The following is a 16,061-nucleotide window of genomic DNA, read 5'->3' on the forward strand; positions in this document are numbered from 1 at the left end:
CCCGGAGCGTGCTAACGCTGCCAAACAGGTGTTTGACAGCGGCATGCGGGAAGCACTGGGAGGTAGGTGGAGGAGCAGGGACGAGGTGCGGTCAGGGTGGGGAGGAGGAGGTGGGGTGAGGGGGAAGGGAGCTTGGCTGCTGGTGGGTGCAGAGCACCCACTAATTTTTCCCCATGGGTGTTCCAGCCCCGGAGCACCCACAGAGTCAGCGCCTATGATTTCCTGGGTAGGGTGACCATATTTCCCAAAGGGAAAACGGGACACTGTGCAGGGCTGGCCCAAGACCCCCCTCCCCCCTCTGTGGGGCTGGCCTGAGCTGCTTTCCTGAGCCCCCTCCCCACCGGGAATGGGCCTGAGCTGCTCGCCCAGCCCATCTCCCCACACGAGACTGGGGCTGGCGTTGCTGCTCGCCCAAGCCTTGCCTGCCTTCCGGGTGAGGTTGGTGCTAGTGTTGCCGCTCACTTGAGCCCTGTCTGCTCCCCGCCTGAGCCCAGCCTCCCTTTCTGCATGGGGCTGGCACTCCCCCCTCCCATGTTCCTCTGCACCCCACTTTTTTGACAGAAGTGGGCATTTGTCCTGTTTGCTCTTACTTAAAAAAAGGACTGTCCCAGCCAAAATGGGCCTTCTCCCATATAGCCCCTTTCTCTTCACCCTTATCTCAGGGCTGAAGTTCTCAGATCCTCTTCCACCTCACTGAAAGCACAGGCCACCAGAACCTGTCTTCTGGTTCTTCTCTGCTCCCAGCCAAGAACTGAGCCCCAGCAACTCCTTTTATCTGATCCTGCTGGGCTCTGATTGGCTGCTTCTATGCAGCCTCTCTAGGCAACGCTGGAGGACCCAACCTTCACTGCTCCTTTCTTGGGGTAGGGTCTGATAGGATCACAGATCCTCCAGCAGGGAGCCTTGAAGGGCTGGGTACACCCTGTACACCCTGTTCAGAAAAAGCATATCAGAACGTGCTTAACTCTGAGCATGTGCCTAAATCCGATTGAAGCCAATGGGATATTAGCGTAAGCTTAACTTCAAGCACACGTGTAAGTGTTTTGCTGAATTGGAGCTTCAGTGATATTTTCTAAACCTAAATAAGTAAAAGAATCCTGCCAAAAACAATGCCAGCCGCTCAGCACATGAGTAAGGCAATCAGAGTTCAGTTTCAAGCTCCCAAGAGGGCATTCCCTCCTCTGGGCTTCTTAGGGCATTCTGTCTTTACTGTCACTGTATTTTGCAAACTTTTGGGAGCAAAGTCTGTGTCCATATCATATGCAGCACCAGGCTTGTTGTGCTTAGCCAATAATTCATACACTGAAACATGTCTAAAGTGACTACTCATGTGGCCAACCAAAATCAGTTTCTCAACAGGGGTGGCTTTCTAACAAAGATGGAGAAGGATCGCGTTCAATATGTATCTGTATTAAAAAGCTGTACAGTGCTTTGCACAATAGGGTCCTGGTCCACCTAGGTGCTACTACACTACAAATAATAATCATAATAATATATTTGGGGATGTTCTGCAGTGATGTCTCAAAGCAGAAACTTCCTGAATAAGGCTTCAGTCCTGCAAACACTTACATATTGGAGTAAATGTACACATCTGAGTAGTCCTGTTGAGTTCAGTGAGATTCCTCACATGTGTTTTCAGGATCAGAGGTTTAGCTGTCTTTTTACATATCACAAAAATAGCTGAAAGGTATTTCGAGCTTTCATCAGCAATGAAAAAAAATCACTGTTGAGCAGGATATACTCATGGATAATTCCAGTTCAAAAGGAGGTTTTGGGGGGAAATTTGTAACACCCAAAAAGAGGGAGTTAGAATTAATTTTAAAACTTCTTGGAACCTTTACTATAGCATTCCATCCTAAATGAGAATATTAATATATAGTTCAAAAGCTGCATGGTTATCTTCTTTTTTCATCAAATATGATTCACTGGGCCATGACAAATGGAGGCTGAGTATGTTGTCTAGTTCCGCATCTAATCTTAAAATCTATGAATCCACACACAGGGTAAGAAGGATGTGTTCTAGGAATTATTTTGGGGAAGTCCTATGGCCTGTGTTATACAGGCGGTCAGACTAGATGCTCACAATGGTCCCATCTGGCCTTGGAATCTATGAACCTATGAAAGCTGACTCAGACTCCAGACAACAAGGTATTCAATACTTCATAAAACAAGCAGCAGTGTTTCAAGCCAGGGCTACCTTTGACTCTGGCAGTCTTAATTTAATAGCCAGCTGTACTACATTCCCTCTGTACAAGTCATCCATCTTTTCACAGCAGAATGATATAGCAGGACACCGAGTACTTGGCTCACAGAAGATGGACTCTGCCAAGGATTTCTACCAGTACACATGCTCAGAGAACCTGTCTGAAAGGTATTGAATTAGGTTTGAAGAAAGGGAATCTTATTGTGTGTAACAAACCTCAGTTTCCCCACCCCTGCGCCTTGGGGCACCGTTCAAGGATCAGGGCCTTAGGCGTGCAGTAAAGAGACAGTCCCTGCCCTAAAGAGCAAACATTTCATAGTTTTAGCAGAAAATGCCACTAAATTTGAGAGTCCCCATCACTAAAGAGATGCACGGAGCAGATGTTTATTTTTCTGAAAGGGTGTGATTTTCAATGCATGGTAATAGCTGCTGATTGTTGACTCTGAGTTAGGCCAGTGCAAGCTTCACTGCGACGCTGAATAGACACTGGTTACCATTGTTACTGAGCATCATGGTGTATTCTTTTTCGTATCTTCGATTCCTCTCTCTTGGGATAAAGCTAGGAAATTTAGTGCAAAAATGACTGAATGAACGAAGAAAGAAAGAAAGAAAGAAAAAGACATTCACATGCCACATTATGGTTGCATGGGAAAAATTCAGGAAAGGCGAAAGGTGAGAGCCTGGATCCTGCCCTGTGTCAGGGCAGTCTAATGGCACTCTGCTGGTGCAAAGCAGCCCTAAAGATGGCTTACCTAGGCCCTGGAGGATTTCCCCAGCATCTGGGGATCCTCAGGTTGTGTAGAGCTGCTTTAGTGGGTCCCATATCAAGCCCCCACCCCCCACCCCCACTTTGGCTCCTAGCATGAGGGGTGTAGCTGAGGGAAATCAACATGGTCAGGGCTTCCTTAGGTCTGCTGATTCCCCCAGCTGATGGAATGGTCCCTGGGGGCTGTCAGCAGCTATTGGAACTAACAGGATATCTGCACTGGAGCTGGAAGGTGTAATTCCCAGCTCACAGAGACATACCTGCACTAGCTCAATCAGTGCTAGCCTGCTAAAAATAGAAGGGTAGTTGAGGCAGCACAGGCGAGCTGTACCCAGTATGATCCTGCCAGAGATGCTTGATGTGTACTTAGGGCAGCTAGCCCCTCGCACCTCCACAACTACACTTTAACATGCTGGCTTGGTCAGAGCTAATGTGAGTGTGTCTCCTTGAAGACATACTCTGTGAGCAGCGCTGATGTTGCTCTAATGTATTCCAGGCATCAGCCCAGTGCCAGGATTGCGGGAACAGAAAGATGGCTCCTCCTGAGCTGCATCAAGGTCTCATCAGCCACAGCTCTGGATCTGGGCTGAGTATGTTTCCCCCACAACCTTAACTCTGCCATGTTATCATTTATAATTTATTATCATTGTGCCCAGGGGCCTTCTGAGAAGAGGGGGCCCATTGTTCTAGGCTCTGTACAAACATAGAATTAGAGACAGTCCCTGTCCTGAATTGTTTACAATCTAAATAGACAACATAACTAAAAGGGTAGGGGAAAGGCATAGAACATACAAGCAGAGCGAACAATACAGTGGCTACAAACATCATGTTCGTTTCACAATTTTGTATTCATTTTTTTGCATTTGTTTTGTTATTTAAATACTTGATGGGCTTCTGGCCATGCAGCAAATGCTATTTATTGGACAAGGCTTTGGAGAAAGTTAAGGGTATGTTCCCAGAATGGTAGGGGGTGGAATGAGCTTTTCAGCTGTTTTGTTTTACCGGCTAGCTGAGTTAATTTGTTAACCTCTATGGTTGTCTAATGCTACGGGTGAGCTAAGTTGGTGTTATCCATATGGATTTATTTTTAATGCTGCTGGGTGGTCATTATTGTGTTTTTGTGAGGCAAATTAATTGTCAGATTGCCTAGAGGTTTTTGCATAGGTGTTTTTTCACTATGATTTGAATCAAACTCCTAATCTGTTTACCCAGTGGGCTTCATCCGAGCTGGAGTCCTCTGAGCAGGGAGGAAACTGTCCACTTATTTCCATGGAAATCTTTTGTGGCGAGGGCTTTTGCCCGTTATACTTCAGGACTGTGGAGTTCTCTCTGTTGAGCTACCAACAATGCCAAATTGTTAAATTTGGTTTTAAGAGAGAAATTGAAAACATACTTCTTTTTTATTTTGAATTCTGCCAAAGTTCAAGCTCCCTAGGAGTTAAATTTCAAAGATAAAAACTCTGAGCCACACTTGAAAAAATGCAACCCTAGTGATCAAACTGCATCCACAGCTCTTCAAGATGCTTTGTGTGAGCCACGTTCTATCATATTTGCAGTTGATCAGCGAGAATTCATAGTGTTGTCTTATGGTTATAAAAGTCTCTTTTGAAAAACCAATACAACTTTTCACATCTTTTATTGGTTTTGTTGGTAGTATGCCTGCTGAGAACTGAACTTAATTTCCAAGAAGGACACACTGTACCTGCCAGTTTGTCAAACTGGCAATGCAGAGCTGTATGTATGGTTTTCATTTCAGACTGAATTGAAGCCATAGCATAAACTGGAGCAGTTTTACAGCATGGACCTGAAGCAAGTATCTTTGGAAAACTACTTACACTGGGCTTGTAAATACACTCTTCCTGTAGCATTATATTTATTATCATCATCCCCTGTTAAGTATGCAATATTCAGCTGCCAGAAATAACATAAAGAGTATAATGAAACGATGGGTTCCACCCTGTATTTGGCTGTGACACTCTGAGTACCTGTAGAAAAGCTCCGAGGAGCTCAAAAGCGTGTCTCTCTCTCACCAACAGAAGTTGGTCCAGCAAAAGATATTACCTCACCCACCTTGTCTCTCTCATAAAGAATGTACTTTCTTCCAGCTTGTTGTTGTTGACTCCCTGGTTAAAGCTGGGAAAGGGAAACTGGGAGAACTCTTGTTTTGATTCCCAGTGCATGATTCTGAGCCTAGAGCAGGAGTGAAATAAAGCCAGACTGTGCAGTGCCCAAACCAGCGCTTGCTGACAGAAAAGACAAAGTGGTTTTGGAAACAAACAACGCTCCGACTGTTTGGTCAGTAAACCAACTCAAGGGGGAAAAAATGGCTCCCGTCTATGTCCATCTGGCTCCCACTGGATTTCTGTGTCTAGCTGTTCTACTACCCCAGATGAAATGAAACTTTTCAAACAGTACTAAGGCTGTTTAGAGAATAAAACCAAGTATGGCTTGGCTTGATCTTTTTAAAGCCACACATATGATACATGGATTTTGTTGGCTATGCTCTTCACATACAGCATTTTCATCCTTGACCGAGGCCGGTAACAGCAATCAAATGAAGTAACTACAGTACTGTGCATGGCAAGAAATGCTCTGGGCCAGATTCTCAGCCCACCTGTGCCAGTGGCACAGCAGGGATGGAGGGCTGCTTTCGTGACCCATAAGATGGCCACGTTCCTGCTGCCGAGACAGCACTATAAACAGACAAGATACAACCAAAGAACGGGGGAAGGAGACAATGAAAAGAAATAAAGTAGTGCCAGAGTTTGGTGTGTATCAAACCTGTTAGTTCCAGATTTTTGTGGGTGTCTATTCTCTGTGGAGGTGAATAGTTCACGGCTGGTTTCATGGAAGAAGCGTGTTTTAAGGAGGGACCTGAAGGAGTACATGTGGGGAAGCTGAGACTTATGGGCTGATTCTGATCCCACTTAGACAAGCATAACTCAGGAGTAACGGCATGGGCAGCAGTAATATGGCACCGATGTTTCTGAGCTCACAGGGCCAGACTGTGAAGCCCATACTCCCACTAGTGAGCTGCTATTCAGTGTCAGGACCACAGGACAACTCATGTGAGTAACTGCTCAACAGACTGAGTAAGGGGTTGAGGCCAGATGCAAACACTCGTACTCACACTGAGCAGCAGCTTACCCCACAAGTGGTCCCACTGAAGTCAATGAGACTGTCTGTGGAGTAAGATGCTACCCAAATGGAGAGAGGGGATCAGAATCTTAATACCAAGCCTTAGTTTTTTTAGTAAGGGTTAAACTGTGACTCGGGGAGTAAGAACTTGCAAGCCTGTGCAGACATCCAAAGCTTGGGTCTCGGTGCATGGGCGTAAACACGTGCTGTGTGCCCACTTCTCACCCACCTGCTCCAGGTAGGGGGTCATAGGCAGAGCTTTGGCTCTGCCCTTCCTGTGTCTCAATGGCCAGGGCACCTGAGCCAGCACAGTGTGTGTTGGGTATAGGCCTGCAGAAAATTCCTGCCCCACTGGAGCAAGAGAGAAGCAGGGCAGGAACTGTGAACAGAGCACAGAGGTGTATTTGAGTCATACTGCCTCCTGGGGTACTTCTGGGCTCTGGCGGTGTATGCATTGTTCCTTGCTCCAGACTGTGCTCACATCACAATATAGGCCTTTAATACCACGTCTTGGGCAATTAATTCAAGAAGCTGCCAGTAATCTAGGACGTTACGTTCTACTTTCCAAAGCGATGCGCTCTGGAATGGCTTCCCCTGAGCCATATTCCTCTTGGAAAGGATAGGGCAGAGATTCATCTCTGGAACGAGTCATAAGCATTTTGCTTCTTAGGCTCTGTCTGCCCTCCAGCTTATGTCGGCAAAACTTGTTGCTCCGGGGTGTGAATAAACCACCCCCCTGAGTGACATAAGTTACACCAACATAAGCGCTCGTTTGTACAGCTGTATGTCGGCGTAGCCATGCTCTTATTTTCACACAATAGGTAGATCCCCAACTGATGTGAACGGGTGTCACTACACTGTAATAGAGCTATGCTGATTTATTGGACCAGATCCTCAGTCGGTGCAACTTTGCTTTCCTTTATTTTCCCCTCCCCTATCCCAACTAGTGCTTCAAACAAAAAATAAAAGCCCATATTCAGATCTGATATGAGCACAGGCAACTCCGTTCGGGTCACGGGAACTTTACCCACTTGCAACAAGTTTCAGATATTAAGGTGATGAGCGCTGTACAACCCCCAAAGATAAATGGGTCTGCGTGTGGTCTAGGAACTCTCTTCATATGCAGTTGTTGTTCCTGTTCCTGGCAGCTTTAAAAAACTGAGTTTGGAGCTCAAAAGGAGCTGAGAAATGCAGGTGTTTTCATTTTTATATTTAAGTTTTTCTGAGGGTTCTGAAACGCACCAAGCAACATCTGCTTTTCCTTGTAGAAAGTGCGTGGAGCTACTAAAACTGTCTCCTTGTCCTGTTCCCTTCAGACTGAGGGCCTGTTTTTGCATTCAGAGGAGGACAGGAATTTCTGGAATGCATATAGTGGGCCCAGTCCTGCAAAGTGCTGAGCCTCTCTTTGCAGGATGCTGAGTGCCTCTATTCTATTCTATTGGGGGTTGGACTAGATGACCTCCTGAGGTCCCTTCCAACCCTGATATTCTATGATATTCTATGATTCCCTTTAGGAGCTGAGCGCACTCAGCACGTTGCAGGATCAGGTTTGCTGTGTGTGTTGCTGTTTCTGTGTAAGGGCTGTAACAGCAGGAGAGTTATGAGATAGAACTCAGACATCAAAACCAAGAATCAGCTGTTTCTATTCAGCCTGATTTGTGCAGCAGAAAAACAGATGGTTCTTACCTTCAAAAGGCTTTTTTATTTTCCCGTTGTTCCAAATCTTTTCCATGTGTGATTGTAAAGGTGGGGCTTGGGCATAGCATTGAGGCAGCCTTGCATCTGGGCCTCTTCCCTTCTTTCCTGAAAAAGTACACTACTTTTCTTCTTTGTTCTCCAAGTAAGGGGATTGGTCCTGCTTTTGGGGATTGGTCCTGCTTTGAGCAGGGGGGTTGGACTAGATGACCTCCTCAGGTCCCTTCCAACCCTGTTATTCTATGGTTCTAAACGACTTACAGATGGGAACCCAGAAGGATTCTGATTGAAGGGTCAATAGCACCAGGTCCTGCCGGTCCTGGAGACCTCTCTGCCCCACTTTGTGTGTGGGTCTCTATGTGGAAATAATCATTCATTGATAATTGCATGGCTCTTTCTAAAGAGTGGGCCTGATTCGCCTCTCACTTGCACTGGTGGAAATCAGACTGAAGACAGTGGAATTACACTTACGTCAGACTGACGGAAATGAGCGAAGAACCAGGCTCCACAAGTACCTTTTGCTGAACTAAATGATATTTCTATACGAGAAGCCAGGGGCACGGCCAAAATTTGCCTAAGTAGGGAGACCAAGAGGTGCTGATTTTTTTTTTTGGCAGCTGGGGGCTTGTCTCCCTGGAACCAAGCACATGATGGGTGGGCTCAATGGCACCTAGGAGGGACTCCCATCCCCAGGGGCACAGATGGAAGCTCCCTCCATTGCACACAGGCATGGGGTCTTCCCCTTCTAAGGAACATCATCTCCTCAAGACCCCACAGCCCTGGCCTCCTCCCACCTCACCCAGACCAGGGGCCCTGCCTTGGGCTGGGTGGTCCCCAAGCTGGATCAGCGACCTGTAATGCTTCAGCAGCTCTGTGTTGCAGACTCAGCCACCCTCGCAGCCACGGAGGAAGCTCAACAGGTTGGCCTGGCTCTATGGCTTCATGCTGGACTGAGGCAGATCCTGCGCACACCAGCCACCCAGCTGGGGGAGTAACTGGGGGGTTGCTGAAGGGAAAGGGGATGTTCTCTGCAGCCCCTTGTGGTGTGTAGCTCTCAGGGGTTCAAACCCTGGACATGCAGGCCAAGGGGGGGGCCGAGGAGGATGGACTGGGCCCCCTTATTGCACCCCTGAGAGAAGCAATTAAGTAAGAGCTCTAAGGTTTAATCACTCCAACTGTGCTCTCACTCGTTCTTGTCAGCAGCAGGAAGTCTGCCTAGTTCTTGGTACGGAGACGTCCAAGGAAAGCTCATGGTGCTGCTGGAAGTGGTGGTGGTGATTCTGTAGCTCCTGGAGGTGAGCACTGATCCCATGCCCCAGGATAGCATGAAAGGGTGAAGTGCTGTCCTTTGGGTGTGACGTAAAACTGAGGGCCTAAGTGCTTGTGTTCAGTGAAGCTTCCACACCACTTTTCATATGAGTAGGGTTACATTAGCCCCAGGACCCTTACCAGAGTCCAGCTTGAGGAATTACGAGTGCAGAACAGCAGCTTCATTCCACCCCAGAAGTGGCTGCAATTCAGAAACGAGTGCTTTCCTAAATGGAGAGTACTTTTAACATAGCTCTGCATGAACATTTCAGCTTTTTGCCACATGAACGCCTAGAAGCAGAGCCAGCTGCTGTCTCCAATGCCCTTAGCTTATTAGCTCCGATTTCAAGCTTTTCTTCATATAAACCATTTCTTATCTCTACTCTGGCTCTATCATGCTGTTATGTTTGCCTCGATAGGATTGTGTTTCCAAAATAAATAGTTCCAAAGACAGAATACAACCAAACCCCATTTTCTGTCCATGTTATGCCATGTCACATCATAGTAAGAATTCTTTGTCCCAAGCTTTATAATTTGGCCTTGTATCATTTCTTTGCCTAGAGTGCTGATCCCTGGCTTCAATATCAGATTTATGTGAAAGTTTGGCTGGATATGCGAAAGCATGTTTGTTTTAAAGTTGATTTTGTTTCCAGTATAGCAATTTGTTTCAAACTGTCTAACTTTTCCCAGGCAAATTGAGTCAGGCTCTCTTTTACTGTAACAACACATCTAAACATATTAGACTGTTTCAAATGTCCGGATTTCAATGGCTGCCTTAGTAGGGTGACCAGATGTTCGATTTTATAGGGACAGTCCCGATTTTTGTGTCTTTTTCTTATATAGGCTCCTATTATCCCCCACCCCCGTCCCAATTTTTCACATTTGCTGGCTGGTCACCCTATGCCCTAGCAACAGTTCATAGTGTTGCCTGCTTAAAAAGTGTTGGAATCACTGCCATGCTACCTACAGGCTTGTATGTACATTGCTTCCCTCTGTTCATTGGAACCAAAGGTGCTCAAGTGTCTCTGAGTGCCCAGCTCTCTAGTGGCTAGCCTATGAAAAGGCTATTTATTTGCACTGGTTTTGAGTCACAGGGGTCCATGCAAACCTTTAAAAAATGTTGGTTTCTATATGTTTTCACTCGCCCACCCCCTGTACCCCGAGATTCATTTGTTGCTGTTGTGTTTTGTCTGTTTTTTTGCACTCCCCATGGAGACCCATTGAGTTTTGCTTGATCTCCATTCAAAACCATATACTAATTCAGGTTCATTTGAAATGTAGACCTTGGTTTGCCAAAAGGTTTGCTGAACATGGACCAGCTCCAATTGTTAGCCCTACTCCTAGTAACAACAATGGAAATTCTCACTGATCTCCTGTGTGAGAGGTCTGTGTTTGGAACAGTGAGTTTTGAGTTCTATGCCACGTGGATGTGGTTTAGCTAACAGCTGTAGTTTCTTTCACACAAAGTAATATGGTTTTCTTTTGCATGATTTCCATATAGCGATGGCTTTGTAGAACTGTAAGAATTTCTGCAGTTCATGTGAGTTCTCAGTGGATTTCAGGGGGTGTTTTAGATTATTATTATATTTTGGAATTCACTTCTGAACCATTCCCAGGACCTATAGGTTGAGATTTTCAAACGAATTTCAGTGGGGTTTGCTTAACTCTCTTATAGTCTTTTGGAAATCATTGCCACAATACCCGTGCACTGAGCTACTCCTAGAAAATCTTTCTTTCTGTAGGAGGGAGAAATATGGTGATAAGTGGGGACAGAAAGTTATAAAATGTACCAACCTTTCATACCAGGAAAGTTCAAGTCCAATGCAAATGAGACTGTGGTCTCAGCTTAGTCCCCAGTGAATATTTCTGTGCACTGCAGCATGAGACAAATGCACAGCTAGCATAGATAAAGGAGGCCCAGTGCTGTAATACAAGGGGTTATTTCAGGCCAAGGCCGAGCTGCATAAGCTAAGCAATGGAGAGTAACGTGCATAGCATCTGCTCACAATATTCCCATCTCCAGCTTACACTTTTTATCAGTCTCTTATGAGCCTAGAAAACACGGCTACAAAGAAAAAAGATCTGTCTTTGTACATAAAGATGCATAAAACAAAAGTTGGTAGTCTCCCTCCATACACAATTCCCTGCTGTTGGTAAAGCAGCGATTTTTCAGGCTCCAAATATAGTAGATCAGCCTTGAATCCCTGCTACGTACAAGACAGATCAACTCCCAGTCTTTCCCTTGCATGTCCCAAACAAACAATGCACCACTAAGAAGCTCTATCAAAATCATGCCAAATCAAACTGAACTGTGAAATATATTTCAAGTGTGGAAATGCCAATGGTTTAATCAACACTTTGTGGCAATCTCTGTTCCTGTCATCTTAGGGGACTTGTTGACAGAGTTTTTGTACTACTTGAATTAAATTAGTTTAAAACTGATACGCTTAAAGCAGTGCAACCCTCTAGTTTGGATGCAGCTATCGTGGTATAAAAGTACTTCTAGTGGTATAGATTTTTCCTGTAAATTGTGTGTAGACCAGCCCTAAGGGCAGGGCTGGCTCCAGGCACCAGCGAAGGAAGCAGGTGCCTGGGGCGGCCAATAGAAAGGGGGGGACTGTGTCCATGATTGGGGCAGCATGTCCGCGTCTTCGGCGGCAATTCGGCGGCGGGACCTTCACTCCCTCTCTCCCTCTTCAGCAGCAATTAGGCAGCAGGTCCTGCTGCTTTTTTTCTTTGCCGCTTGGGGCAGCAAAAAAGTTGGAGCCGGCCCTGCCTAAGGGTATAGTCCCATTCAGCAGAGGACTAATTTGGAAGAGGTAGTTTGCTGTGGAAAAGAAAGAAGGGAAAAGAACTTAAGGTCCTGGAAAGAAGGAGTTAAGGCAGAGGAGAAAAGTGTTAGTGTCTTTCAGACTCACAGGAGTGAAAACCAAATTGTGAAATAAAACAACAGCAAAATGCTTTTCATGTGTGGATACCTTTATAATAACTGACATGTGGCTATACAGCAAACTCCAGCATTCCCTGTGCGGACTGTTGTTGTCCCTGGCTGCATCTTGGCTTTTCATAAGACAGCCTGTGGTGTAGTCTCAGGCAGTGAGCCCTGCCAACTCCGCAGCCTTTAGGTCAGGAGGCGAGAAGAAACAGTGCATTGTAGGAATGTGACTGGCGAGACTCAGCTCACGAGAAATGGCCAAGCGAGATGTGCTCCTGGATATGACTTTCAGTTTGCTTGGCGGAAAGGGGCATCTTTCATTTTATTTGGAGCCATATATTCCCATATCTACTAGGCAATAATAAAGAAATGTAAAATGATTGTTGCACTGCTAATTCTGTTCCTCAAAATACCAACTTGTATCATCTGAGAAGTGCCTGGTAACTGTTGTAACACTGCAAAAATCTTGTGATACTCTTGTCACCCCATTAGTCGTATAGAAGTGCTCCAGTTAATGCCCAGGACTCACTCTCTGACTGTGCAAACATAAAGGCTGCGATTCTGTGCTACAGCTCCAGGAGATGCAGTACAGCAATGTTCAGCCCAGGGTGCAGCCCCCTAAGTAGAACAGGGCATATGGGAACAGCTGTACTTCACAGCACTGCCCTCATGTAGGCACTCCTGCTCCCAACACACCCCTTCCTGCCCTTGGCTCTGGCCTGACACACCCCGAGGCTGGAGTTTGTGAGGGGGCCTATGCAGGTCAGCCTTCAGCAGTCCTATACTGTGCAGTGTCCAAAGAATTCTCCCAGCCAGCTTACAGACATTTTATAGCCTCTGTACAATAACCAAAGTGGAAGGAGAAGCCCTCCCCATGGCTTCAGATTGCAGTCTGAATACCAATGCCCCCAGGCCCAGAACGAATGTACCTTCCTTTCAGAACTGAATTTACAAGAAAGTTATGCTAGGCAAAATTCCTGTTTGCCTAGCCCCTGCAGTGTATGCTGCATAACTATATATGTAATAATATTCAAACACAAACTAGCGATGGACAAACCTTAAGTGGCAACAGCTAGACACAGCTCCAGTTTCTCATGGTCTGAGGGTGCTCAGACATGGGTTGTGAGTTAAGCCTGTAACAAAGATATGAGCTATCGACAAAATTTGGATCCAGATCCAAACTTCCTCACCGCTTGAGAGTGTTCATAGCCAGGGATTTAATTCAGGCACCTCTACTCACCACAAACACAACATGTATTTTATGTAAATATACCCCTTACTGTGTATACATGTGCAGAAATCTGAAACCAAGAATTCTGCTTACTTGCCCCGTTCCAATTCCTGATTTCCTCCAGTGCTTATTCAGCTAAATAGTCATAAACATAATGAGGATCCAATTCCATGAGAACTGGAAGTCAGTGCTTTTCCTCAGCCTAAGGCAGGGGTTCTCAAACTGGGGGTCAGGACCCCTCAGGGGGTTGCGAGGTTATTACATGGGGGGGTCACGAGCTGTCAGCCTCCACCCCAAACCCCGCTTTGCCTCCAGCATTTATAATGGTGGTAAGTATATAAAAAAGTGTTTTTAATTTATAAGGGGGGTCGCACTCAGAAGCTTTCTATGTGAAAGGGGTCACCAGTACAAAAGTTTGAGAACCACTGGCCTAAGGCATGTTGATGTGGCTTGACCAGTAGGAATATAGAGTTTCTGCCGATAGCCACACCAATTTATATGGAACTGCCCAGATTTTCAGCAAGTGGGAATAATGGATCATCACCATGGGAACTTGTGATGGGTTGTCCTCCCCACATAAGGCTTGAAGCAATTAAGGTGGCTAGGTGGGTCAATTAACTGCCTTGGCTACAGCCATTGATACCACACGAGGCATTTTTTCCACAATGACAGGAAGAAATTGGCAACTAAAAGCAGAGAAGTTGCGAGGCTGCTGGGTACCGCTGCTGTGTATTTATCATTTAACAAGATGTACGTGAGGTCGTCCCAGAAAAACATCTATACTAAGAGGGAGTTAAGATTGAGAGTATGTATCAGTAAGATAAGGGTAAAAATCATTACATGGATGTTGTAATATCACTAAACCAAACATTACTCACCCAGGAAATTCAGAGTTAAGGTTACACTTAAAAGAAATCCAACCATGAGAAAGTGAGGAATGCATAGGCATTCAGAGCGTCCAGACAACCGTAATTCTGCCCCTGTAGTGACACCAGGCAATAACCATATGATTATAAATTTTTAGTGTGAGATCCCAGATTGAACTGACTTTTAAAGACACATTAGCTATTTTACTTATTTTCCCCTCATGATGCACCAGCAGCAGAAGGAAATAAGTTATTTCCTTATTAGAACACGGAATCATCAGCTGCTTTGAACGATGTATGTGTATTGGGGAGTGTTGTGTGGGGTGTCTCAGTGCTGATCTATAATGTGGCCAGAGGGAGCAGCAGTCCCATTGATCTCAGTAAAAAAAAAAAGGAGTACTTGTGGCACCTTAGAGACTAACCAATTTATTTGAGCATGAGCTTTCGTGAGCTACAGCTCACTTCATCGGATGCATACTGTGGAAATTGCAGAAGACATTATTATATACACAGACACCATGAAACAATACCTCCTCCCACCCCACTCTCCTGCTGGTAATAGCTTATCTAAAGTGATCATCAAGATGGGCCATTTCCAGCACAAATCCAGGTTTTCTCACCCTCCGCCCCCCCACAGACAAACTCACTCTCTTGCTGGTAATAGCGCATCCAAAGTGACCACTCTCTTCACAATGTGTATGATAATCAAGGTGGGCCGTTTCCTGCAGGAATCCAGGTTCTCTCACCCCCTCACCCCCCCTCCAAAAACCACACACACAAACTCACTCTCCTGCTGGTAATAGCCTATCCAAAGTGACCACTCTCCTTACAACGTGCATGAAAATCAAGGTGGGCCATTTCCAGCACAAATCCAGGTTTTCTCACCCCCCCCCCCAACACACACACACAAACTCACTCTCCTGCTGGTAATAGCCTATCCAAACTGACCACTCTCCCCACAATGTGCATGACAATCAAGGTGGGCCACTTCCAGCATAAATCCAAGTTTAACCAGAAGGCCGGGGGGGGGGGGTAGGAAAAAACAAGGGGAAATAGGCTACCTTGCATAATGACTTAGCCACTCCCAGTCTCTATTTAAGCCTAAATTAATAGTATCCAATTTGCAAATGAATTCCAATTCAGCAGTTTCTCGCTGGACTCTGGATTTGAAGTTTTTTTGTTGTAAGATAGCGACCTTCATGTCTCTGGTACCCGCATGGCCCCACAGTATACCAACATTTTTATGGCTGATTTAGAACAACGCTTCCTCAGCTCTCGTCCCCTAACGCCCCTACTCTACTTGCGCTATATTGATGACATCTTCATCATCTGGACCCATGGAAAAGAAGCCCTTGAGGAATTCCACCATGATTTCAACAATTTCCATCCCACCATCAACCTCAGCCTGGTCCAGTCCACACAAGAGATCCACTTCCTGGACACTACAGTGCTAATAAACAATGGTCACATAGACACCACCCTATACTGGAAACCTACTGACCGCTATTCCTACCTACATGCCTCCAGCTTTCACCCTGACCACACCACACGATCCATCGTCTACAGCCAAGCTCTGCGATACAACTGCATTTGCTCCAACCCCTCAGACAGAGACAAACACCTACAAGATCTCTATCAAGCATTCTTACAACTACAATACCCACCTGCGGAAGTGAAGAAACAGATTGATAGAGCCAGAAGAGTTCCCAGAAGTCACCTACTACAGGACAGGCCTAACAAAGAAAATAACAGAACGCCACTAGCCGTCACCTTCAGCCCCCAACTAAAACCCCTCCAACGCATTATTAAGGATCTACAACCGATCCTGAAGGATGACCCAACTCTCTCACAAATCTTGGGAGACAGGCCAGTCCTTGCCTACAGACAGCCCCCCAACCTGAAGCGAATACTCACCAACA

General features: G+C 45.9%; 1 protein-coding gene and 1 long non-coding RNA gene across 2 annotated transcripts in view; one reads left to right on the forward strand and one right to left on the reverse strand.

Moving 5' to 3' along the window:
• The window catches only part of GASK1A (golgi associated kinase 1A), a 54,436-nt gene that overhangs the window by 12,260 nt on the left and 26,115 nt on the right, over positions 1-16,061 (forward strand). The gene's annotated exons all lie outside the window — the stretch shown is intronic.
• On the reverse strand, positions 11,607-13,180 carry LOC122464673. The gene is made up of 3 exons (XR_006288934.1): positions 13,103-13,180; positions 12,089-12,229; positions 11,607-11,937 (listed from the first exon to the last, which is right to left on the reverse strand). It is a non-coding gene; the product is annotated as an uncharacterized LOC122464673 (long non-coding RNA).

Source organism: Chelonia mydas, chromosome 2 (genome assembly GCF_015237465.2).
Source record: "Chelonia mydas isolate rCheMyd1 chromosome 2, rCheMyd1.pri.v2, whole genome shotgun sequence".
Lineage (NCBI taxonomy): Eukaryota > Metazoa > Chordata > Testudines > Cheloniidae > Chelonia > Chelonia mydas.